Here is a 26,471-nt window from a genome sequence, read left to right as displayed (position 1 = left end):
GTGTGTGTGTGTGTGTGTGTTTGTCTGTCTGTTTGTGTGTGTTTGTGTGTCTGTTTGTGTTCACTGCTTAATCAAATGATAGCTTAATAAGTAAAAAAAATGGCTAGATATTAATTATGAACATGCAAACAACATGCAACATGCAAACAGTCATCCAGTGAAGCTATGTGTTATAGTGCATAGACTGAGGTCTGACTCACAAACGTTCAAGTAAACAAGGTCTCTCTTTCTTTTTCACTTTCCATGTACAGAGTCAGTCAGTGACAAGTCATCTGACATTTCAGCAGAACTTTATAATGTGTGCGAGAGAGGGAGACAGAGAGAAAGAGATAGATAGAGAGAGAGAGAGAGAGAGAGAGAGATTGAGTGAGTGAGAGAGAGAAATAGTGTCTATAAGTGTTAAAGTTTTATTACAAGATTTCTACCACTTTTATATAAGGAAATAATACTTTGGAGAGTTGCCTACTACTAAACTCATTCTGAGACTCTTCTGCTATTGTCAATAATACTCGAATGGAAGCCTGTCAAACGTGTCACCACAAGATGAGCTGTTTCCATGGCAATGCCGAGCATAAACCATGGGGTTCTCTCATTTGTGTTGACATGCGTGTTTTATTGGTATGTTGGCCAGTATAGGGGGTGTGTGATCTGAGAGAGCTTAACACACCACTAACTTTCACAGCTTTTTCAACCACAGGAAGAACTTGCCAAGGCATAAAACAGTATGTCTCTCTGCTCCTGGCACACAGAGCAGAAAGGAGTAGATAACGTCTACTGCAGTGTACTTACATTTTGAGGACATCATACAGGGACCAAATGAACTGCCAGTTCCCTGTGGAAAGAGACAAAATGTTTGATTAGCTTGTAATAAAGCCCACCAATATCCCAATCAGCTTCCCACAGTTCTGTTCAAACCATGAGTATGCTACATAACAAGTGCCTGGTGTCCTTAGTTTGTTGAAAGAATGAGTTTTGGTGAACTGGCCTAAACATGTACTTCTCTAAGCAAATTAGACATTATCTCTCTAAATTTCAATCTATATTTCAGTAGTCATCTTGTTCCAGCTAGTTTTGAGTTAAGCTATTCCTAGTGGAGGATTACATTATACATTTCCTTTACCCATCTCCTTTTAAAAAGAACCATACTAAAGCATTTTTGGGCCACTGGCTTATCATAGTGGCCCAAAATCTGTGTTTATCCAATCAAAGAAGCGCCTGGTAAAGAAACCCTGGTGAATGGGCACCAATGAAAGCTTCTACAAGGCTTTCTTCATTTAAAACTAGAATTAGACATAAGCACTAGCTGCATTTGAAAAACGATCCAAACATCTCATACCTGGCCACAACTCCGTACTGTCCACAGTTTGCCAGGCAGCCAGCCAGAGGGACACGCCCACTGATTCACACACTTGCACTGTACCTACCTCTGATCACCTGCAGCCGCTCCAGCTTTATGTCTATTTAAAGCCCACGGGCGCCTACCTCCAGCGCTGTGCCCTGCTCCAGTTCATGCCTCGTTTGAGCCTATGGCTGCCGAGACTACGCCTGAGACTTTACAGCCAGCGCTATCTGCTTTCTTTTTATTCTTTATGCTCGATGCTGAGCACCTTTTGTTTCTCATTATTATGTCCAATAAAGAAACTCCACTGGAACACTTGTATCTCGCTCCCTGCCTCCGCTGTTACAGAATACACAGCCGACTGACGGCGGCACAGTGATTGGCCCTGATTGGGCAAAAACCTTTGGGCAGCTCAGGCTGCCACCCTGGGGAAGCAACAGCAAGGGCCAGGTGACCTCCAGTCCAGCAACTGGCCTGCTGCTTGGAGAACCTCTCTATGAGCGCCCCTGGTATGCCGAGGGTGTGCACTGTCCTGTTGCCAGCCGCGAAGTGTACGGCGGGGGGTTTATCGTGCAGCGTGAACTACACTTCAGCTACCAGCCTCAGATGCCGGACAACGCCAAGGTCGCCTTCATCTCGTAGCTCTTGGGGAGGGCCAAAGCCTGGGGAACTTTGCTAGTGAAAATCTATAGTGTTTATAAAGTTCAAATATGTAAACAAAAATTTAAAAAATCATTATCAACAGTATTATTTTGCATTCCCATGGGACCTTGGTCCTAAAGCATTGTTTAGTGACACAACACACAAAATACATAAACCTTGCCATCATGGGACTGAATTGAACATTTAAATATGCAAGACAAGGCCCCAGTGTGACTGCACCAAAATGGCAGCCAATAGTGTCCCAATTTCATCATTCTGTGGCAGTGAAAATTGAAACAAAAGAGGCTTCACGGCTCAGCTGAATATTTGAACAAGGACTATTAACTCATCTTCATACATATTTAACACAATTCTGCAGCACCTTTAAAGTTTCACCAGGGACTTATCAAAGCAAAGCAGCCAACCGAGGCTGTGTATCTAGCGGTGGTCTGAGTCTGGGCTGCAGATTAGTGAGGTCTCTATTCCAACCAGCTTTGGAAAAATAACATCTGCATGATAACACTAGAATCATACATATTTATAGCATCATTGCCAAAAATATCATAACAGATGGAAATCACTGATTATGAGGTTCATGGATATACACAGCAACACAACACAAGAATCGTGCCACAGTAGTGATTGGAGAAAGATAATATTCAGAAAGAGATGAACTGAGCAACAGGAAGAAGAGGTTTCCAAGTACAAGAGGAAATGTGCACATGTACAAAGAAGAGAGAGAGGTTAGCACTGTATGAACAGAATTATTCATGAAAAACAGTAAAAAAACCCATCTAAGACTAACATGTAAAGTATATTCCTACAACCACTCCCCTTCTCTGTCCCTCTGTGTTTGTGTGTGTGAGTGTGGTTGCATGTGTAAGAACCTAGTGGCATCACTGATCATATAAATCATCCCACAAACTTAGTTAGGCCATTGATTCAAAAATAATAAGGAGACCATAATGAGCAGGATAAATGAATCATGCAGACAGTGGAGAGAGGCCAAAAAGATTTCCTATTTGCCACAGGTAGGAGAGGTAATCCTATTTTAGAGGCAGGGCCATGTGGTTCCAATCAAATTCTAAGTAGACACAAATACAAATACAAACACACACACACACACACAAACACACACATATACACACACATACACACACACACACACACACACACACACACACACACACACACACACACACACACACACACACACATACGTAACAGAACAGAGTATGGGGAGAGAAAGAGAGAGAAAGACCCCCCCCCCCATCTGTCTCTCTCTTTCTCTCTCGCTCTCTCCAATGCATTCACAGTTGGTCTTTCAGAAGCGTGAGATTAAACGGAACAGTGAATTAAATAAATTAAACAATCCACTTAATTTCTCGGATTACTCTTTTTAATGTGAACATAGTCAATGTTGCTCCAGCTTCCTCCTAGATTTTTCTTTATAGCAATGTATAGCAATGAGGGAGGCATTCAAGAGTACTGCAGAAACGAGAGAAGGAGAAATGGGATGATAAAGGAGGAGTGAGAGAAAGAAAGAGAGAGCCAGACAGAGAGAAAAGGTCAGGAGGTAGAAAAAATGACACACTGAAGTATATTTGGATTTTAAGTTATTATGCTAATGTCTTATTAAGCTCATAATATGCACATACAGACACAAACACACGTGTGCATCTGGAGGAATGCATTTGTGTTCAATGACATAAAAATCTAAACATCCAGAAATATTACAACTTTGCAATATGACCACAGCGCTTCAGAAAAGTTCAAATCAACAAAAGTACTAAAAGATTTGAAGCAACATTCTACAGAGTCGAAGCCATTCATTTACAGTGGGAGGCAGTCATGGCTGAAATCAGACCAACCATTAGATCTGTTCTGAGAAGGAAGTAATGAGCTGATGATGATGATGGTGTTGCACAGCTGCTGCTACGTCCTGCCATGCTGTAGTTTATTGTAAGAGTCTTCCTAACACTGCCATTCTGCAGATCCGTTCTCTGGTACTAATGTATTTCCTTTGTCGCACAGCAGTTCTTATAATGTCTATGTGCAGTGTAGCGTGCTTATGTGTAATATACAGTGTCATACATATGTACAAAACTGCATGGTTAAGTGTGCGCGCTGTGGTTGCTTTGTGCGGTGTGCTGTCCATGTGTGTGTGCTGTATGCACGTGCAGCCATGTGTGTTGTTTGTGAGCTTTGTGTGTGCTGTGTGTGTACACTGTCCGTGTGTGCTGTCTGCAGTACCACCGGCTGTTTGTGGATTACACTGTTCACATCTACTCTATTCACATACAATCTCCTATTAATCATTCTAAAATCAAGAGTAAGATCAAGCCCTCAATATGTTCTATGGAATAACAGATGTGTACACACACACACACACACACACACACACGCACACACACACACAAACATTTTTATCAAAAAATCAATTGACCGTTAATTGATTACTCAGTTACTCAATTACCCTTAATTGATTACTCAATTACTCAAAAACCTTTTAAAATACCAGCCTTTTCATGTTGCAGCATGATGGGATCACACTACTCCATCAGAGATTACTATTTGTCATAAAGAAAAAAAATAAAAAATAAATAAATAAAAAAATATATATATATAGACACACACACACACACACACACACACACACACACACACACACACACACACACACACACACACCACATGTGCTCAGAGTTCTGTTTAGTAGAGTGCTCAGGGCCACAGGCTGCTCTGATTGGATTTGGATTGGAGAGTGCACTGAAGACATCATGGTACAAGGACAGAGGACATCATCATCGCACGGGGCTGAGTGATTACATAACATTATGCATGCTGGGTATTTCCTGAAGTACATCTAAACTCACAAACTGGATTAGATAACAGGACAATAGAGCATCAACGTTGGCCCAGACACAGCTCTGTGTGTGTGTGTGTGTGTGTGTGTGTGTCCTCTAAGGTCCTATCTTTCATTGGCTAGAAACTTTGCCCAGGAGTCCACTGAGTCCAATTGCTCATGCTTATTTTTTATTCAGTCATTCTAAACTTACATTATACTTGTGTCTTATTTACAGTGTATTTATAGTCTTAAACAGGTCCAAATGAGAATATAATATCTCTTTGAGGAGGTTGAGCAGGATAAAATGAGTAAGTGCAGGCCTCTGGACCTGTACAGAGGTATAAAAGGCAGGGATACAATATACTATACTATAGCAGGTACAAAATCTATTATCCCTACAGGCATCCCATAATCAGGACTACTAGAGAGGGTGAGTAACGTGGAAACAGAGGTAGTAGGACAGAAAAAAAGACGGAAGTAGATGACCTCCCTCCCTCTCTTTTTCTTTCTTTTCCTTTCTCTTCCTGACGTTTTTAGGCTGCGGTGTCCTGCAACATCTCTGGCTAAGTATCTAACACATTTATGGTGGATGCTGAAACCCCCAAGTGTCAGCTGTCTGCCGGACGTCTAAAGGGAGAGAGATGGAAGCCAGGGGCTTCTGAGATACAGTCTTGCTCGGAAACCGCAATTGGGGTATGAGCACACAGCTGTCCTCCAAGTTGAGTGTACCAATATTTTGGAATCTTCCAGAAAGACATACTCTGTGGTACTTGGTATGGTTCTTGAAGGTGTATATACTGTCGGGCAAAGTGTCCTGTCACTTAAAACCAAAGCCAGGTGTCTTTCACGCTCCCAGATTGAAGTGAGAGTTTTTAGATTATGTCTGGCAACAATTACAGCTATGTTATATTTACTGAACAGTTTGGTACACTTTGGTCATTGTTTTCTTGGTTTAACTTTGGTTTTTATTATTTATCCAGTATTCATATTTTACCTTCAGATAATCCAGTCTACAAAAGAGGAATAGTTTTGTTAAAACTGACAGAGTGGCTTCACTATACTGCAAGTTAAAGATGTTTTCTAAAATTTTCAGGTCAACAATGCACTTCATGTGCGCCCGTGCACGCACGCACGCACGCACGCACACACACATACACACAAGCACGCACACACACACGCTTACACACTCACTCACACACACACACACACACCACACACACACACACACACACACACACACACAACACACACACACACACACACACATTTTGCTTCCAAGTATGAGTGTGAGAGAGAATGAGAGGGGGAGAATGAGAGAGAGAGAACACACTAATCTGAGTAGGAACAGAAGAGAATGATGAGAGCCAGAAGCTATAAGGACACTCATAGTTTGATGTCTTTCCTGTTTATTTAATGGGATTAAACTCACAGGCTCTAGGTTGAGCTGGGGATGAGTTATGCTAGGATGTCATCGAGAGGATGATCACAGGGCCAGCTAGAAGCAGGTCTTTGAATTTATAATATGGCTCTTCTACAATGTATCTCTAGAACTGCATTAAACAACCCAATCTCCATATTCTCCATTGACCCCACACTCAACACAAAATTACTTAAGATGTTTTGCAACTTGAATTACAAGTGGATGTTGTTATCTGTTATATCAAGCTTTAATAATTAATTTGAACCGAAAGAGTGAGATTTTGTATTTTTTAAACACCTTTATTAAACCAAAATACATTTTTTTAAAAGTATTACATCATCAATGCAATACTTACACATACTTTAAAAATGATCCTGACATCAATTCCATGGTCTAGAAAATATCAACTATTCCTCCACCACAGTATAAAAAACATTATTACACCATACCAATTCAAACACTTACATGTTGTACATGGCTTTATACATTTTTCAATTCAAATGTGATCCTGGACTTCACCAGGGCAACAAAGACAGACAAAATGTCCTGACTGAATCTGCCCTCCTTTTTACTGTCACGAGTTATAAATCTCAAGTTTTACTGGACTTACAATAAAAGTCAAGCATTTGCTATTTCATTTATTCTTTTTGATACCCAGCTCTAAAAATAAAACCATGTGATGTAAAACCCTCCCCACACTACATAAAAAACATTTCAGCTAATCAGAAAGTGGTGTGAGCCTCACACATTCTAAAAAACAGAGTCCCTCTTTGAGCCCACAACAAACACATGCATCACTAACATTTGAACTGATAACAGACACAACTGCACTGACAGACACAGCCCATCTAAAATCTTCCACGGGATGTCCATGGACCGTTTGGTCAATGGAGGTTTAAACAGTGCCCTCCGAACCGGCCGTCCGTCCAGCCAAAACTCGACCCTCTCCCTCTGCACTGTATCAGCCTTCTCATTCAGAACTGATTTATAAAGGACTTTAAGAAAGCATTTATAAAAAAATAAGATGGCGAAAGATGGGGTTGGGGGGGCAGGGAGGGACGTGAGCGCTAACCCACATGGACATGGAGTTGGAGTTCAGCCTGTAAGCATAACTCTTACTATTCACTCTTGTGAAATCTTCTAGTATTTTGGATAGTTGTTACAAGATAGCAATCTAGTTCTCACATGATATAAAAAGAGAATGGGACTGACTACCTAAAGATTAGCATGGAACTTTAACAGACAGATGGTTTTGAGAGCTGTGTGTGTGTGTGTGTGTGTGTGTGTGTGTGTGTGTGTGTGTGTGTGTGTGTGTGTGTGGGTGGGGTGGGGGGGTGGGGGGGTTATGGGGGGATATGAGGGCTAGCAGATACAGTGTTCCTCCAGGACCGGAGTTGAGTTAAAGGGCCTCTATAGAATTAGCAAACAAGCTATTGTTTGACACAGTGCATCCATCACTCCCTTCCGCCCAGGATCTCCTCTCCATCTCACTCACATTGATGTGGCATTGTTCCCTCTGACTACAGCTCCCAGGCACCTTTGTTCTTCCTATCACTGCGAAAACCACAACATTTATTGTCCACTAGCTGCCCTGGCTAGCATGCCACTCTCACTAGCATGCTTTGTTCCACACGTAAATGCAATTATTGTCAGCTGGCTGTGACAAAAAAAAACAAAAAACAAAAAAAAACCACTGGCACATCAATGGTAATTTTGAAATGTCATAGCAGGGATGCAGTCATTATGAGAACTACGGCACATTTATGAGAATGATTCCAGCCCCTGCTAGATTGCTAGGCTAGCCACAAACTACTAAAGCCATTCGCACATCCCAGCTGCTCATGTCCGTGGGACACATAGACTAATTAAATCATTCACCTTGAATTACAGCAAGCCCATGTTTATAATCCCCAACACTAGAAATATTGGCAAAGTGTTATGTTACAAATACAGCTAATAGTCTTTTCAACATTGCAATTATAATGAATCTAAATATGAGTTCCTTTTTCTTAACTGATTCAACTCAGCAGTTACTTTTATGAAGACATGCTTCATTTTCTCTATCAAGGGAGACAGTTTACCACTACCAATCCTTTTAACACACACACACACACACACACACACACACACACACACACACACACACACACACACACACACACACACACACACACAGGTCCACAAGTCCAAAAAAAAAGCATTACACCTCATGTTGGCTGTGAGCCAGACAACCTAAAGTTGCTTGTCTGGGAAGATGGATAGTTGCCAGTGATGCTACGGGGGAATTGGATTCAGAGGAACAAAGATGGATGTACAGTCAGAGTCACAAAGTCACTGTGCCTCTCCAGTGACCAGTGCTTTCCCAAACTGCACACCAGAGCTGCTTTAAAAAAAAAGTTTGCCAGGCTGCCAAGCAATAAGGACATCCTTAGTCTTAAATGAATGAATATATGAAAATGTAAGGACTGTGTCATAACTAACTTAATGTTGTAATGTAATGTTGTAATGTTGCCTCTATATCAGATCAAAGCAGAATCCTCCTTCAAGTATTTGGCGTAAGTTCTCTTCACCACCAAGTGCACACACACACACACACACACACACACACACACACGTTCAGACAAGTTATAATACCCAGAGGAGCAGAGCTACAGGGCTCTTCATTATAGCTGCACGAGCCTCAACCAGCAAGGCTAGCTAATACCAAAGACTTCATAATGTGCAGTTTCTCAGACATGAACATAACTCATAGTTATAAGAAACTGGAATTAAACATGATTTCTTCCTATTTTTTCAAAGTCTAATGTAATATTAGATTCAAAAAGGAATAATTCCCATGTCCTGAATGATTTCTGTGCTAAGTTGAGTATATTCTAAAGTAGTCTTTGATCACACAATCACACTGAAACCAACTGGCACAGATAGGAAACAAAATGACATAGCCCCTCATATAAAATTAAATACAACAACAAACCAGTGCCTGTTGGAAGCTGTGTCAAGGGTTCTTTAATTAGAAGTCTTTTTTTGGCATAACCCCCCCTGATTACCGCCAGTGTTAATCAGGCAGATTGCCTGTATGGAGGCTAGCTCCCATCCCTTCTGTTTATTGTCTCATAAAATCAATAGTGGAGAACAGGCCTGAGGGCAGAATGGAATAAGGACACCCTTCATCTGTCAGGCCACCTACGTGGATAAACGGAGACTCACAAAAGCAGCAATACCAATGCAGAATATTGAGAAAGGAAGAAATTTCCACTAATGTTTTTATTTTCCTCTGCAATGGCAAGCCAGTGGAGAAGCTTCCTGAACTGAAGCATTGGTTGGAATGGTATGTCTCTGTGTTAGCACACTGTGACAAGGTAAACCAAAATAGAGCAAAAACACCTCAGAGCTGAACTACCACCAACCACTGAAACCTATATGATCATTAGCATCAGTGAAGCTCCTCCCACCTCTGTATATAGCAGGCATGCTTTCTTCACCCCTGACACCCAGTATGGGATGTGATAACGAAGTGTAATGTGAGTGATGGCTAGTTGATTTGGGCCATGGTTCCGCTCAGTGGATTACTGACAAGAGTACCTTTTGCCTTTTGAATAGTGCATGAATGGGATTAGTGCGTTAATCCTGTTCCTCCCCAGGCTCTCAGTTGCCCTAGTTTCCCTAAAGAAACAGAGAGAGCAAGAGAGAGTGTGTGTGTGTGTGTGTGTGTGTGTGTGTGTGTGTGTGGGGAGGCCTCCTTATTTGCTGTAGAAATCATTATTAATAATAGAATGATTTTTCCAGAAACATTAAAACACCTTTATAAAGCGACTGAGCTGAAATGCTTTCTTTCATCTAAAATGACTTATCTATGAGTTTCTTCACACTCAGCTACTGAATTCCACCATTGCCCCATTGGAAGTCTTACCCAGGTTCTCCCTCCTTCCCAGCACAAACTTGCATCATCCTGCCTTTCCAGAGAGCAGCCAGCTGAGCGAGGCTGCGGCTTCTGTAACCCCCCGATCTGTGCCATGAGCCCTCAGCCTTAGCAAGGCCTCAACAGGGGATCTCCATAATACTGCATTCTACCATGCTGCCTCTGGAACAGCCAGTGTAAACACCCTGTTTTTATAGGATGTTTTAGGATACACTGCGTGTGAGAATCTCACATCCTACCCTTTGAGAAATGAGAAAGCCTCCAATCAGTATCACAGGCTATTTAACCATGAAGTCAAAAGTGCTTCTCAATACGGGAATCTGTTACTGAACATCAGCTTATACATCTGAATAGGATGACATTGGAATACATAATAACCTGAGAATGAAGTTGACTAGAAAACATGTAATTCTGTCACGGATATTTCCCTGCCCGTGCCTATTAGCCAAAACCAGAAGCGCTTTGGGTGTTTCCAGCCAGTTCACTCTTTATCCTCTGCTTGCCCAAAATTGCTTTCCTGTTCTGTTCGGGCATCCTGCAGAACGAACTCAGCCATTGGTGCCATGTGCAGGGTGTGTAAGCCGGTACACCTCTCCCGCACAGATCTTTCCGGACGACAATCAGAGAGAAGAAAGGGCCCGCAGAGCTCCTGTCGCTGTTTTTGATCAGGTTTAGCTCAGCGAGTGGGGGATGCATATGAGAGAGTTTCTGCTCTCCTCCAGCTCCCAATACACCCCAAGCAATCAAGAACACTAAATGGCATATGTAGATGTACCAGGAACTAAGGCAGAGCAAAACTACACAACACCTGCTGGGCCCCAAGGACAAACACTGGTTTATGAGAGAACAAGTCCTTGAAGAATAGAAAAAAAACCCAGCAGAGTTGCGAGTGAAAACAGGAAAATGGGCATGCAAGTTCACAAGGAACTTTGCAGCCTCTGGCATTTACACAAGCCTCTAACAGCAGCGATGCTTTTAGCTACAGAACCACAGATACAGAGCTAAAAAAAAACAAAAAGCAAATTCCTAATTAGGACAACAAACATGCTAATCACTGCAATGTTCAGTCAATATTCGGCAGCAAATTGGTTTGCTAAATACTTTTGTTATTTCAAAGCCAGTCACTCTTTGTTCCAACAAGGTTCCTGAAAAGCAGAAGTGATCTGCTGTTGTGCCTCCTGACCCAGATGAACCTCAACTTGACTGTGCTCTTGACTGTAGGCTTCCTGTTCCCACCAACACATTCTCTGTCCAAAGTGTGAGCTGTGTTTCCACCAACTGACTGGCCCTGACTGCGTTAGCTTCTACTCCGTCAAGTGTTCTGACCATGCCGACTGTGAATCTGACTGCTCTCTCATTAAGTGCTCCCAACTTGCTCTTGGGGAATGCTGTTCATTGAATATTAAAGGAAAAAAAAGGACTGTAGCTTGATTCTGTGAGTGATACTCTGAAGCCAATTGTCCACACTGATGGTTAGCATTACTACCATCACTTCAAGGTCAATGGCTGCTTGTCTAGTGCGTTTCTCTCTCCCCTTAACCTCTGGGTGTTGTACAAATGCGCTTTACCTGTCAGCCTGCCATTAAACATCACACAGAGCACGTCTGCACATTGCATACTTGAAATATTTCAAGAATAACAAACCTAGGATATCAATGGCAAGCACACTAGCATTATAAATATATCAAGTTCACATGGATATTGTATAGCTACTGTGACAGGAAGAGGCTAAGCAGGATGCAGGGCCGAGTCACGTTGAACAAAAGCATAAACTTATTTACACACTTAACACACACTACTTAGCACGCAGGCTAATGAGTCAAATATCGACAACATCCACGATAAGACAAGACATTTATATACACGTACGATAACAAGGATCAGGTGAGAAACACGAGGGGGCGCGACCATGCAGACGAACACACACACACACAGACGTTCGGGGAGAGAGCCCGTCCTGTAGCCTATCGGGCTACAGCCCCAAAAGCAACGCCAAATGGCGAGGTAGGAGGACTGAGCGACCCGGCACGGGCCAACACGAGAAGGACAGCCACCAGGACTAGGACCGACACAGGGACACACACTAACGGGAATAGGCACAAAGGGGGACAAAGTGATGGGTACATGGAACGGGGACAGGCACAGTGACGGAGGCACATGGACACCACCACACAGAGGGTTGGAAAACAGTCTGAGAAAGGGAGATGGAACCCCAGTCATTGGCTGGGTCAGAGAGGGGGGGATTGTCCTTCGCCGGCTTGGCTAGTGGCGGCTGTCCTGGTTTTGGCGCATGCGTGTCGGGAAGCGCACCAGCTGTGTTGCCTGTTTCCGGAGCAGGCACCGGTGCCGCTGCCTTTTTGCCTTTACGAGGCTTAGGTGTAGGCGCATGCACTCTGGGGCTATTCGCCTTAGGGGGAGGAGTGTCTTCATCTGATGACGACACCTCCTTGCAAGTCACCCGGGGCAGCTTGCTTGCTCCGGAGTGGCATGCCCTAAGCGGAGCCTTAGGTGGAGCCTTGGGTGCTGGAGGGTCGTCGCTCTCTGAGTCTGCAGTGTCGCTAACAGAGGGAGGGTTCCTATGGAGGATCTCCTGCACCTCCATAGACTCATAGACTCCACGGACTCATAGTCCGACCGCAGACTGATGCCACTATACTCCCTTTTCCTTTCAGAATAGCCCTCATGGTAGCCCATGGTAGGGTCGTGGAACCCTGCGGAGTCCGACTCCGTGTACTGGACCCCATTGTACCAGTTCCGGTAATCCGACGTGGGTCCGTATGACTCCGCCGAATCCGACCCTGGGCCACACTCAGGGCCCCCCCCAATATCCTCCTGCAGCACTCTCCCCTTATGTGGGAGTCTGGAGTGTGCCCAAGAGAACGGAGGGGTTTCCTGCGAGGGCTGTGGGATGGCGTTTATGTCCTTTCTTCCTCTTCCTTTTCTTTCCATTCATCCTGGGCATCCTTCAGCGGTCCATGTTTCTGTGACGGGAGGAGGCTAAGCAGGATGCGGGGACGAGACACGTTGAACAAAAACATACATTTATTTACACACTTAATACACACTACTTAGCATACAGGCTAACATCCACGATAAGACAAGAAACTCATATACACTCATATACATGTACGATAACAAGGATCACGAAGGGGCGTGACCATGCACACACACACACACACACACACACACACACACACACACACACACACAGACGTTGGTGGGAGCGGGTGTACCATGACATAAGTCAGTGCTAACTTACGCATCATTCTACGCATCATTCTGCCTAAATTACGCATCCATCCCATTGACTAACTGAAAGTACAATCTTACGTTCTCTTTCTTTGCTACTGACTTACATTAACTTTTTTTTTCAGCACCAAGCAATTTGATAACTGAGCACTTGGCACACGTTGCCAGTGATTACAACTTACTGCAAATAGAACAGGACGCTTGCCAAAGTAGAGCCTGTGCCTTTACAGAGGTCACAACCCTCCCTGATGAATGGCACCTCCTGCAGTTGGGTAGAAGGAACAAAAACATCTTTGTCCTCCAACTGCTAGTCTCTGGATTTGTACCTGCAAACCGGATGCAAATGATCGCCTGTGCGGCATGCGGCACGACCGCCATGCCGTACCACGGGCACCGCCAAGAAGCAGGCTAGACTGACGGGGAGAGCCACTGGTTGGCCAAGGTGCGCCTGGACATCTGTCTCCATTACGCCTGGCAACGGCTCCTATGTGGGCTTAATTACTGAGCACTGGAGACGGGAGAGTGCATGAATCAGATCAGGCTGTGTCTCACGGCAGGGCCCCGCTGCAGAGCCCAGAGCCTAGCTCAGGACTTGCACGGACGCAGCTGTGGGAGAGAAAACGGAGGGAGCTTCCAGCTGAAGGCCAGATGCTTTTGGAGCTTGGCTCTCAGAGTGGCGTGATGAAGCTAATGAGGGTTTGGCTGTCAATGTACTGATCAGCTGCATCAGGAAAAGGCATTTAGGGGAGAATTAGAATGAAATCCTTGACAAGAAGCTACAAGGAAGACAGCAGCCAACAATCTAATGAAACGTCGATCACTGACCCAAAAAGATTAAAATATTTCAGTGAGTGTTTGTCTGTCTTCTGCCATGCTTCCACATATACAGGAAGTGACATGTTAACACAAACAGCAATTCTTATTTTCCAAGACAAAGCAAATCATCCATGAAGAAAGGGATTGACTGAAGTGTGTGTGTGTGTGTGTGTGTGTGTGTGTGTGTGTGTTTGAGCGAGAGAGAGAGAATGAGTGAAGTGATCAAAGTCGTAATGTTTAGTACCGGTTTGTGTGTAGTGTATATTTTAAGGGGAGCCAGTGTGTGTCTCTCCCTCACACAACCTTCGTCTGTGCAGGCAGGGCATGCTGCATTAACAAGACAAAGTACTATGCTGGCTGCCAGATTAATAACCACAATGCAGCACAGTAGAACAAGGACTTGACGGGTGTTCTTATTCAAGAACATCTCTCACACACGTGCATGCACATATACACGCACACACACTCATGCTCACTCACACACACAAACACAGACGCTCCCACTCACGCTCTCTCTCTCTTTCTCTCTCTCTCTCTCTCACACACACAGCTATAAAAAGGAACAGAGAAAAAGAAAATAAAAGATTGAAAGATATTCTACACATAATTATATACATAATGAAGCCCTCAGGCTGTTCACTGCACTTAGGCTACTAACTTCAATGTAACCTGTGACAGTGTAGGCAGGTAGGCAGAGATACCAAAAACGGAAAATAAAGCAATGCAGATCAATTCACCGTGCATTTACACCCTCTTCTAGCTCATGCATTTACAGGTACCTGTGGATCATGCAAAAAGCGCCAGCGTATGTTCGTGTATATGCTAGGCTAAGACACATGGCAATAATGACAGAGAAGTCACACCATGTCAAGTTGACCTGTGAAGTGGAATGTGAGGCTTTTTGTTTGAAAGTTGTATGATTTAAATGCTTTGATCTCAGGTGGCACCTAAAGTTAGTTTTAAATTTGAGGCTGGCTTTTAGAAACTTGCCAGTAAAGTTCTGTGTCAAAATAGTGGCAAGGAACTGTATTTATTAACTGGCTGTTATTCAGCAATGTTTAAAATCAAAAAGGTCCATGCACTTTAATTGCTTCTTTGATGTAATCTTCTATTTTAAAACCCAAATGTTAGAAACCTATGGCTGAGTGAATCACTGCTGATCTGTGGCAAAGGTTAGCCCCTGCCATCATGGCGAGGCACTCACAGTTCACTAAGTGCAGCGTGTGCAATGTCAGTGGGTAACGTAGTGCTGCAGTGAACTGGTCACACTCTCTCTCCAGGAGCCTGTGTGATGTGAGGCAATTTGGCTAGTCTCACTCTCTCTGGCACCAGGAAGGAAATGGCCAGTCGAGTGGAGGCCGCAGCCGCCGGTGCACATACGTGCTCACGTGGAAGGCCACGTGCTCTCACCATGCTTAAATGACAGTTACACTGTGATGGTGTGGGTCCCAGCCTGCACATTTTTGATTATCTTTGCATGTGCAGGCTATGGTGGTTCTGAGTAAATGAATACATGCGGGTTTATATTTTAAAGTCCTTGGGTTTAATGGACTACAAATCCGTGTCTCTGTACATCAACAGAGCAAAAATTCACCAGTAGTGTATTAACCCTTCCAGTGTTAATTTGTTGGATCATCACTGTAGACGTCAATTCAGTTTTTTTATGCTATAAAGGTTACGCAATGTACATAGAATGAACATGTATGTGTGGTACACCCAGATGCACAAATACCTGCCATTATTTCTGTTACCTTGCATCATTTAGAAAGCATTTCATTAGGAAATACTCTAAAAACGACATCTGTCACACACAGTTTATAGTTATAATACTATATAATTAAGCAACACAGTACATGAACACAAGAAGCAAAGAGCAACCTTAAACAAACACATTCAGAACAAACTCCTCTATAAAGTCAAGGTAAAACTGAACACAATACTCCCTTCACTCTTTTAGATAACTATCACCCGAGCTCATTACCTCTGCTGGCCTTAATGTAATCATCCACGTGCGAAACTGGACGCCTCCACCCACGCCTCCACCCTGCCTCCCGCTCTTTCAACTGTTGCCATGTTTTTCTACCTGACGTTAAATGACAGTGAAAGTCGACGAGGTCTGAATGCATTTAGTGCTAATCAATACACACCCCTTGATTACTAAACATTGCATCAACTACACACACCAGAGTAATCAGAGCCACACAATCGAGCTCTTCCTGTCCCACTGATGATCTCTAACGCTGTTAATATGCGGTGTTAACTGATATGGTGCGTGAACAAGAGTAATTAAAATTTAAATATAAAATCTTATTGGGGAGACATAAAATCAAAACATGAGGGTAGAAATAAGCTTTAAAATCAACGTTTGGATCAAGTACAAGATGTCCTTTTTGCCCACTCCTGATAAAGTGGACTTAAATCTTATCACAGCCAGTATTTGGCCAAAATGTCTGCGTTTTTAGCTGTCAGCACTTGCTTTTTTTTCTTGTTTGGATATTCTTTTGCTTTTAAAGACTATAAAATTATCCAGCAGTCATGATCTGCTTCCCAGCATTGTGTTTCCAGGATACTAACAATGAATACCACAATCATGAATTAAAATAGCCCAAACAAGTAAACATGTCATGAATCCTGTGAAACTAACTAGGATAAAATGAATTTACTGAATTCTGTCATCATAATCAATATAGAACGTTAATGTATGCCTTTATGATAACAAAATGATCAGTATTTTACTAGACCTTTTTAAAAAAGTAATTTAAATTAAATTGCATTAAATGTATTTTTTTATGGAGCCACATAAAGTTATACTCACCTGAGAATAAACATGAGTTTGAAACGTGAAACATGACTGTAATATGCATGTGAAATTGATTTTAATATACAGTCCACGGACACGGTATAATTAGATTTGACATTATTATTAGATAAGCAGTGCAGTTTGTGATTTATTGTTATGCACACATTACGGCATTATTAAAAAGACTTTGGCACCATCAAATAAGAATACTCTATCTGGAAGAAAAACTTTGAATTTAGACTGAAACTTCACGTTAACTTTGTAGGTCTGAGTGGGGCTCGTCTGATGACGGATTGAAACTCCACTGATTGTGTCTGGGATGAGAGCCGTGTTATCGTCCTCACTTATAAGCAGCACAACGCTTTATGCAGACTGAAACAGCTGCTGTGACAGTGTGGGGATGTGTGTCATGAAGCTGGTGTGTACCGAGCCACTACAGATAATGCAGCAGAAGTAACTCCACCCACAGTGCAGAGGGAGCTTGGCTCACCTGGCTGGCTCCGCCCACACAGCCTAGGCAGCCCAGCCCATCAGCAGGTCAGCTCCACTCACGGTGCAGAATGAGAACCGCTTAATCGACCAAGGCATGTCTGGACCAAGACCAAGACAAGACCAAATTTTGCTTCTTTAGTTTAGAACAAAAGCTGCCAACTGCTAATGTTGCTAACAAACACTAGAAGTCAACAGCAACCCAAACAGCCTTCATAAATACATGGCTAAACTTCTCTCAACCTGCACAAAACACATTCAGGTCTTAATAAAGGTCTTACAGAATAGTCATTGTGTTTCAGGATGCAGTTTGACTCACTGTGAAGAATAAAAGTGAATATAAACATCACCACTACCTGCATGTGGTTTCAGCAGGCTGGGAGACATTTGTGGACATGTGACTTATTTATAAAGGCTATTACTGTTGCTGCTGACATTCAGTGTTTGTTAGCAACATTAGCAGCGTTTGTTCTAAACTAAAGAAGCAAAATTGGGACTCCAAACAGATCTTGGATCGACTGCATCTGTAGAAAGTGTGAAATTATGTAAACTAGATATTTTGCCAAAGTACATATATTGTTAGTTTTTGGTGGTATAAATTACTTATTGATCCACCCAAAGTGCAGAGGGAGCTGAGCCTGTCCAATCAGCTCCAATAACAGTTATGGGTGACTCACCCACAGTGCAAAGTTAGCTCAGACCATCCAAATGGCTCTACCCACAGTGCAGAGGTAGCTCAGCCCATCCAAACAGTTTCACCCACAATGCAGATTGTAGTGCCCAGTCATCTCTGGCTGTACATATCTTGGCTCAGTAGGTCACAGTGGGGATGCTCCAATTACTCCAAGAATAGGACAGGGAGGTGGATAGATATAATAATGAATAATTTAATAGACACACAACAACCATTATCTTAGTGTATCTTTATTACCCTCACTGGCCATTTTCTTAGGTACAACTATGTCATTGTTGTATTTTATAAACATGCAATTAAAGACTACAGCCCTTCTCTTAAAACGCACAGTTTGCTGGTTAAATTTTTGATCATCACTGGTCAGTTTCTGACCACAGAGCTACTCTTGACTCAGTAGCATTTGGATGGTGGGCCATCCTCAGTACAGCAACATGCAGTGTAAGGGCAGTGGGATTTGTGATGGTATGAAGGTTTAAGGCACAATACTGTTGCTTGTTTTTATACATGTTAGTGGCACTGCTGGGTCAAGTGTGTCTGCCACCCAAAAATATCACGCAACAGTAACAGTTCAGAAATTGACCACTAATGAAGAGCCAGAGGACGGCTTGCACAAACGTTGCATGGTAACATGGGTTATGTTAAGGGTGAACCTATATGCTGTTGTCAATACATACATTTTACTAAGAAGTGAGTAGTGAGTGTATGAATTGGTCCTTTTATTTGTGATGCAACTTTAAACCACTTACTTAAACTACTCAAACTCTTTTTGACAGGAAGACAGAGGTGGGGGTGATGCAGGGGTCGAGTGGTGAGGGAGTCAGAAATGCCTGTCAGGTTGAGTTTTGCTGTTTGTCTGAAAGCCTACTCAGACACAGTGAGGACAATTCAATTTATGCTGAAAAAGGAGATGGGGGGGGGGGGGCTTGAGATGATTGGTGGTTTAATAAACATTCTCACTACCTATGAGAAACAGAGAGAACAACATGAAAAAAAGCCCAAAGGTGCTATCACTCCTTCCAAACATTAAGGGACATAAATGCTCTGAAAAAATCACTTTGCAAAACACAAAGACAAGACATGACACCTTGTGACATCTCAATAAGCTTTACTTAAATTTCCAACTGAATAGCACTTTGAACAGGCATACTGCAATTGCTTCTGTTCTCTCTGACACAAAGAGTGACACAGACCTGCACCACCAGAAATACACTAAGCAAACGTCCGCCAAAGAAAGAAAGGCAGTGTGCTCAATAGGACGCTGCATTCATGCGTTTAAAAACCCTTGATCAACAGAACATTGTTCTTGACCTCAAAGAAAGGCTTCATTCAATTTCCTTTTGTGAATCTGTGCACGAAACCCCCATTCCTGGACATAGGCTAGGGACACACTGGCTTGACTATAGGCTATTGATTGGTGTCAGGCCATTGGAAGGCATTGGTGACCAGCCACCATGGTATTCTGCACCGATGACTCTAGTTGCGCTTCATCAACACTGTTTTTGCCGACTGTGCATGTTGAATTTTGGCCACTAAGGAGACTGGCCGACCAGTCTAAATCTGACTCAAAATGGGATAATATAGACATAAAGCATAAGGATTTTTTGTGGCACTGTGGCTTGATTTACTGAGGCAGTGTGCTAGGCTAACATTACATTTTGCTACACTTTTTTGTTGTGCTACACTGAAAGTACTTTTGTTGTATACATTACCTTACACCATCTCAAGAAGAGGGGAGTCAGTCATAACTCATTATACTTGTTAGAAGAAACCTGCACTTTCGGGAAGCAGTGTATTTCTTTGGCACAGGCGCTGTATGTACTTGTGTATCGTTCACCAGCTGCAGTCTGTTTAGGGTGTTTGAATGTAAACAGGTGACAAAGGGCGACAGTGAGCTGACGGTGATTATCAGTCGCTCGCAGTTGCGGTGTTAGTTCTTCATTGTCAGGTGTGTTCCTAGCCTTAAGGACCAGAGGGGCGATTCCCATTATATCTGGACAACGTTGTGTTTTATCACAGAGCAACAGGCTGTGAAAATTCCTGAGGAATTTAACAAGGACAACAAGCCTGGATAACTCTCCATACCCTCAACACATGAGACTTTGCAACATCTGGCACCAGTTATTTAAAGAGCATGGTTTATCTAAAAAATGCAAAGTTTCATTACAGAACAATTCTAATAGTTAAACCTTATTTTAATCTATTTGCGCTTTTGGTTTAAGCTATATTTATATAGATAAATTTACAACTCAAGACTTGTGCACATAGAAAATGATATATTTCCTCTTTGCATGTGATCTCTCTTTTTACCAACAGAGATACGTTACATCTCATCATCTTGCCTTCACAAGGTTCAGACATAAAACTGGCTATTGTTAGTTTAAGTAAACAAGGTGTCAATTAACATATGGCTACTTTACTGTTCAAACTCAGCGCATTTTAGAAGAAATGAGACAGCATATCCTGCCTGCTTCTTACGTCGTGTGTGTATGCACAAAGTTGTGTCTTGATATCATTCAAATTCTGATTGTTGTCAATATCACAAAGAAATTACATTTATTAAATCCTTTGAATGTCAAAGAATTAATGTTTTGTTCTTTAGTTAAAAATTAAGGCTTGTGATTATTTTTAATTTGAATATATACAAAACTGAAATTATGAGGCTGATAAATTGACACTAATCAGTAACTATGCATAATAATTAAACATAGTAATCATATGTGGTTTAACAGGTAGAAATGCTTACATACTGAAACACAGGAAGTGCTCTCTGCCTGGTTGCCACTCTGTCTCTAGGATCTAGGTCTTGTGTTGTTGTGCTACTGTCAACATCTTAAGTAATATGCAAATGCTAAGCAATATAGCTGTTTGGACAGGACACTCTAATTCTGTCAGCTTTAATATCACCTTTTTTTGCTCTTTACTGCTGTTATAAAAGGTTTTGTTTTATGACAAAATGGAAATTTACAGTAATGCCAAAATATTGTTTTTCAGCGATGAAAAGATATACATGAAAATATGTTTAAAAAGTATTTTAATTGTATACACTCTGCTAAAATATGCTACTTATGCAAAGCAAGAAAAATCACACAGCTTTTGCGAAGTGTGATTTTGTGCAAAATAAACACAAGACATCGAGGTATAATTACTGCTTATTTTTAAGAAAAGATAATATTTGGAAGATACAAAAACCAGCCTGGAATGTGTTGCAATTAGACAGTATTTAGGTTGCATACATCAGAAAATCCCAATAATCTCATATCAAGATAACTGTAAATTATTTGATTGCCAAATTCAAGTTAAGCCAAGCTCCAGTTGCGCAGAGGAATCAGACAGGCCACAATGAAATGGTACAGTCACTGAATGGCCACTGGGTAGGAAACCTAGGGATGCAGCCTCTGAGTCTAGTCATTGTTCTGAGGGCTCAGAAAAATGAAAATCACTTTTAGGTCAGATTGAGCAGGTCACAGTCCCTTTTCTGATTGAACCATACCTCTGATTGAGTTTGTGTGTGTGTGTGTGTGTGTGTGTGTGTGTGTGTGTGTGTGTGTGTGTGTGTGTGTGTGTGTGTGTGTGTGTGTGTGTGTGTGTCCTGAATCCTTCTCCATCCTCCTGTGGTGCAGATGGTGAGTGCGCTGAGTGCAGATGTTTGGTGAGCTCTCAGAAACTTTGGGTCTATAGTGCACCAGAACACTCCTCTCTCAGACATCTGTCCATGACCAACTCCTCCACTGTTCTCCTTCCTGTCCCCAGGTGAGGCACAGCCAAGCAATGTGGAAAGGCAAAGCAAAGCAAGCCAATAATGCTTCTGCTATGATGAGTGAACTGGTGGAATGCAGGCAAAGCCTGCTTAATTTACACAACAGAAGATTTTTTATAAGTGGAGAAACTGGGGCACCGTGCGAGTGATTTTTTGTATGTGTGTGCGTGTGTGTGTGTGTGTGTGCATGTGCGAGCGTGTATGTGTGAAACGGCATTCAGCTCATCCTCAGAGAGACAGGGGTGAGAAAAGTTAATCATGAGGAGTTCTTCTACATGGTGTCTGGCTATCAAAAGCTGTTTTGTTTGTGCTTGTGAGTGTGTGTGCGTGTGTATGCGGGTATGCATGTCTTTACATGTGCGTTTTGATGGACCTACAGCGGGTAAAATAAGTATTGAACACATCACCAATTTTCTAAGTAATTATATTTCTAAAGGTACTATTGACATGAAATTCTCACCAGATGTCAGTAACAACTCATCCAATCCACACATACAAAGAAATCAAACCATAGATGTCCATAAATTAAGTTATGTATAATAATGAGAAATGACACAGGGAAAAAGTTTTGAACACATGAAGAAAGAGAGGTGCAAAAAGCCATGGAAAGTCATGACACCATCTGAAATCTAGCAATAATTAGAAAGCAATCCTGCCACTTAGTGCATATTAATATCAGCTGGTTCAACTGATGGCCTATAAAAAGGTGTCTTATTACCAAAGTGCCACACAAGAAACATCTCATGATGGGTAAAACCAGTGAGCTCTCGCAAAACCTTCGCAACCTTCGCAACCTTACTGTTGCAAAACATACTGATGTCACTGGTTACAGAAGAATTTCTAAACTACTGAAGGTTCCAGTGAGCCCTTTGGAACCATAATCCGTAAGTGGAAAGAACATCATTTCACCATAAACTGGCCAAGACCAGGTGCTCCCTGCAAGGTTTCAGTCAGAGGAGAAGAATTATCAGAATTATCAGAAGAGTTGTCCAAGAGCCAAGGACCACCTCTGGAGAGCTACAGAAATACCTGGAATCAGCAGGTACAATTGTTTCAAAGAAAACAATAAGTAATGCACTCGACCTCCATGGCCTGTATGCACGCTCACCATGCAAGACTCCATTGCTGAAGAAAAAGCATATTGAAGCGCATTTAAAGTTTGCTCAACATTTAGACAAGCCTGTGAAATACTGGGAGAACATAGTCTATAGATGAGACCAAAATTGAACTCTTTGGATGCCATAATACACACCATGTTTGGAGGTCAAAAGGCACTGCATATCACTCCCAAAACACCATACCAACAGTGAAGTTTGGAGGTGGGAACATCATGGTGTGGGGCTGCTTTTCAGCATACGGCACTGGCACGCTTCAAATAACTGAAGGAAGGATGAATGGACAAATGTACCGAGACATTCTTGATCAAAATCTGCTGCTGTTTAACAGGATGATGAAGACAAAATGAGGGTGGACATTTCAGCAAGACAATGATCCCAAACACACAGCCAAGGAAACTCTCAATTGGTTTCAGAGAAAGAAAATAAAGCTGCTAGAATGGCCCAGCCAATCACCTGACCTGAACCCAACTGAACATCTATGGAAGGAACTAAAGCTCAGAGTTCATAGAAGGAGCCCACGGAACCTTCAGGATTTGAAGAGTGTTTGTGTGGAAGAATGGGCCAAAATCACACCTGAGCAACGCATGCGACTAGTTTCTCCATACAGCAGGCGTCTTGAAGCTGTCATTACCAACAAAGGCTTTTATACGAAGTATTAAATAAATTTCAGTAAATGTGTTCAATACTTTTTCCCTCTGTCATTTCTCATTATTACACATAATTTATGGACATCTGTGGTTTGATTTCTTTGCATGTGTGGATTGGATGGATTGTTACTGACATCTGGTGAGAATTTCTTGTCAATAGTACCTTTAGAAATATATTGACTTGGGTGACGTGTTCAATACTTATTTCACCTGCCGTATGTCCGATATAACAAAGGCCAGTGAGCATGTGCAATGTGTACTGACAAGAAGAGTATGATATGGTTCTTTGTTGTGGCTTATTCAACACATCTCCTGATGATATGTAATGGAAGCTGAGGCAGCCAAATGAATTCATTCCCCTCAATCTTAAATACCCAGAGATCTAAAATGTGTTTCTTTTTAATTGGGTTATTCTTTGTGTTCTAGCCACACATGTATACGTACAAAGTTTGTCTTATTAATGCTGTTCTAAAATTCTCCCTTCTGGTGTAAAATGAGTGGTCCTAATGCTGAGAACAGCTTATGTAAGCTTTATTCAGCATAGGCTACACAAACATTAGTTAGTGCTAGTTATTTTGCAGTGAAGTCCATGCAGATTTTTCCACTGTTGATGAAGCCGGCCTTTTATATTTAAGCCTATAGCTTTGTTTTCATCCTCAGAGAAAAATAAAAACCTACTGTTGCTGAACGTTCAAAACCCCCCATGGTAGGTTAATACATGTAACAGATACTCGGTTTGTGCATAGTCTTTGACTGTGGCTTGCCAGTCGAGCATGTTCACTGGAATATGCTTGACCATTCTCAGATACAACTAACGTGTCACTTTGTTTGGTTGAGCAATACTTTACCATAGTTCTGTTTTGCTGAATGTTTAATATAACACTCAATTTTAGTGTTTTATTTTATATGTGTTACATTATGTTCCCTGGGTTTTTAAAGGGCTATATAAGAATATAGATTTTATAAATGCAGTGGCTGACATTTGTCAAAACACTTGTATGTAGGAATTTGGAACATTCACATTACAGCAATACCTGTCAGGACGATTAAAGCTCACCTGCTCAGCACTGCACTGAAGTACAAAAAAGAGCGCCCCACAAGCCTCAGTGGTGTAAAGAATTCTGGGACATTATGCTGGCAATTCATAACACCTAATGCAGTATAATAATACAGTTGATGTCATTTTTGTTTCACCAGCGCAACTCCCTAAAACCATGGACAAATACTACAGGTTATTTTATTCTCTACAAGGAGAAGTGCAGAGTGATGTCTGCACCATGTCAGCTGAGCACTACAAAAGGTTCAAAGCTTCGTCCATTTGACACACTCACACTGTATTAATGATCAGAGCCATACACTGTCATATGCCTTTTTAGGGGAGTAAAAACGTTAGGAGTGTCAGGCTCTCTTGTAGCTCTGATCTCACTCATTTGGAGTATCTCAGTAAAGACACATCCATTGCACTGCATATCAAGATGAAAGCATATATCTGAGCACCAGAATGTGTAAATTGAGGTCATCTGCATTAATCAACACGCAAATTAAATTAGCTGCAGTAGTCATAATAAATGTGTGTGTGTGTGTGTGTGTGTGTGTGTGTGTGTGTGTGTGTGTGTGTGAGATTGTGACTAATGTGACAGGGATTGAGGGACATGACTGAGAAAGGAAGAAATAAAGGGTAGGTTTGGACATAGATGAATACAAGCAAAAACAGTGTTTACCATACACATCAGGAAACAGCAAGGCACACAGTGCATGGACATGTATGCCAAACTCTAGATAATATTTTCTATTTCAAAGAAGAACATTGATTAATTAATCTTCTTAAAAGCTTGATGCAGTTCAGGGACAGGGAGAGTTGGAACCTGTCTCAGCAGCGAGGTGGAAAGAACAACATACTTGTTAAAAACCACATATATACAAACCACTTTCCATCTCTCGCCCTCACCATTTGAGAATTACAAATGCTACTTTACACACAAGATCAGTGATGCTGCTGATCACTGGGGCCGGTGGTGGTGAAATCTTCCTGGTTGCAGATAACAAATAGCATTACATCATCAGACCTGGAGACATAATAGCTCTGCTGGCATCGAACCTTTACTCACTTTAAACCTTTACTTGCTCACTGGCATACGATGTATATCAGGGTATTAAAAATAATATCATTATTATGTATGAGATATACAGTAAAGATGTTTTTTTTTTCTATTTATGAAATCCAACATCATTTACATTGAGTTCACTGCCAATACACCTTATTAACAGATCTCATTTCAACCTGCTGGGCTGTGCAAACTATTCGCTCTAGATAAGAGCGTCTGCTAAATGCTGTAAATGTAAACGTAAACTATTAAAGCATTGGGCACCCTGATGCCAAACTGCAACTGATCATCTGAATTATTCTTCCCTTGCAATCCTTTCTCTTTCAAAGGCCCCTAAATTGGCAGGTTTACCACATGACCAAAGAGAATAACAAACAACTGTGGATGAATCATTGTGGGTTGGCAGCGAAACAGGAACGTGCATCTACATCAGCTCATTGGCGTCAATCTTTGAGCTCTCCTGATTGTACTCAGATTAATGTAGAACAAATGTTGACATTTCCAAGCTTTTCTAAGGGCCCTGTTCAATATCAGGAACAAAAGGATATTGTGGACGTTCCTTGGCAGAGCAAAGAGCATGCAGCAGCAGGTGTGCGGCAGGAGCGTGATGTCAAAGGTGGTAAGGAAA

At 42.0% G+C, this 26,471-nt stretch overlaps 1 protein-coding gene across 2 annotated transcripts in view; it reads right to left on the bottom strand.

Moving 5' to 3' along the window:
• The window catches only part of dlgap4b (discs, large (Drosophila) homolog-associated protein 4b), a 94,960-nt gene that overhangs the window by 36,648 nt on the left and 31,841 nt on the right, over nt 1-26,471 (bottom strand). For both annotated transcript variants that reach the window (XM_026997613.2, XM_026997614.2), the window contains exon 3: nt 790-832. The gene's annotated coding sequence lies outside the window, so the exon portion shown is untranslated. The remainder of the gene's footprint in view (nt 1-789; nt 833-26,471) is intronic.

This window comes from Electrophorus electricus, chromosome 3 (assembly GCF_013358815.1).
Source record: "Electrophorus electricus isolate fEleEle1 chromosome 3, fEleEle1.pri, whole genome shotgun sequence".
Taxonomy (NCBI): domain Eukaryota; kingdom Metazoa; phylum Chordata; class Actinopteri; order Gymnotiformes; family Gymnotidae; genus Electrophorus; species Electrophorus electricus.
This window is presented reverse-complemented; position numbering and strand designations above follow the sequence as displayed.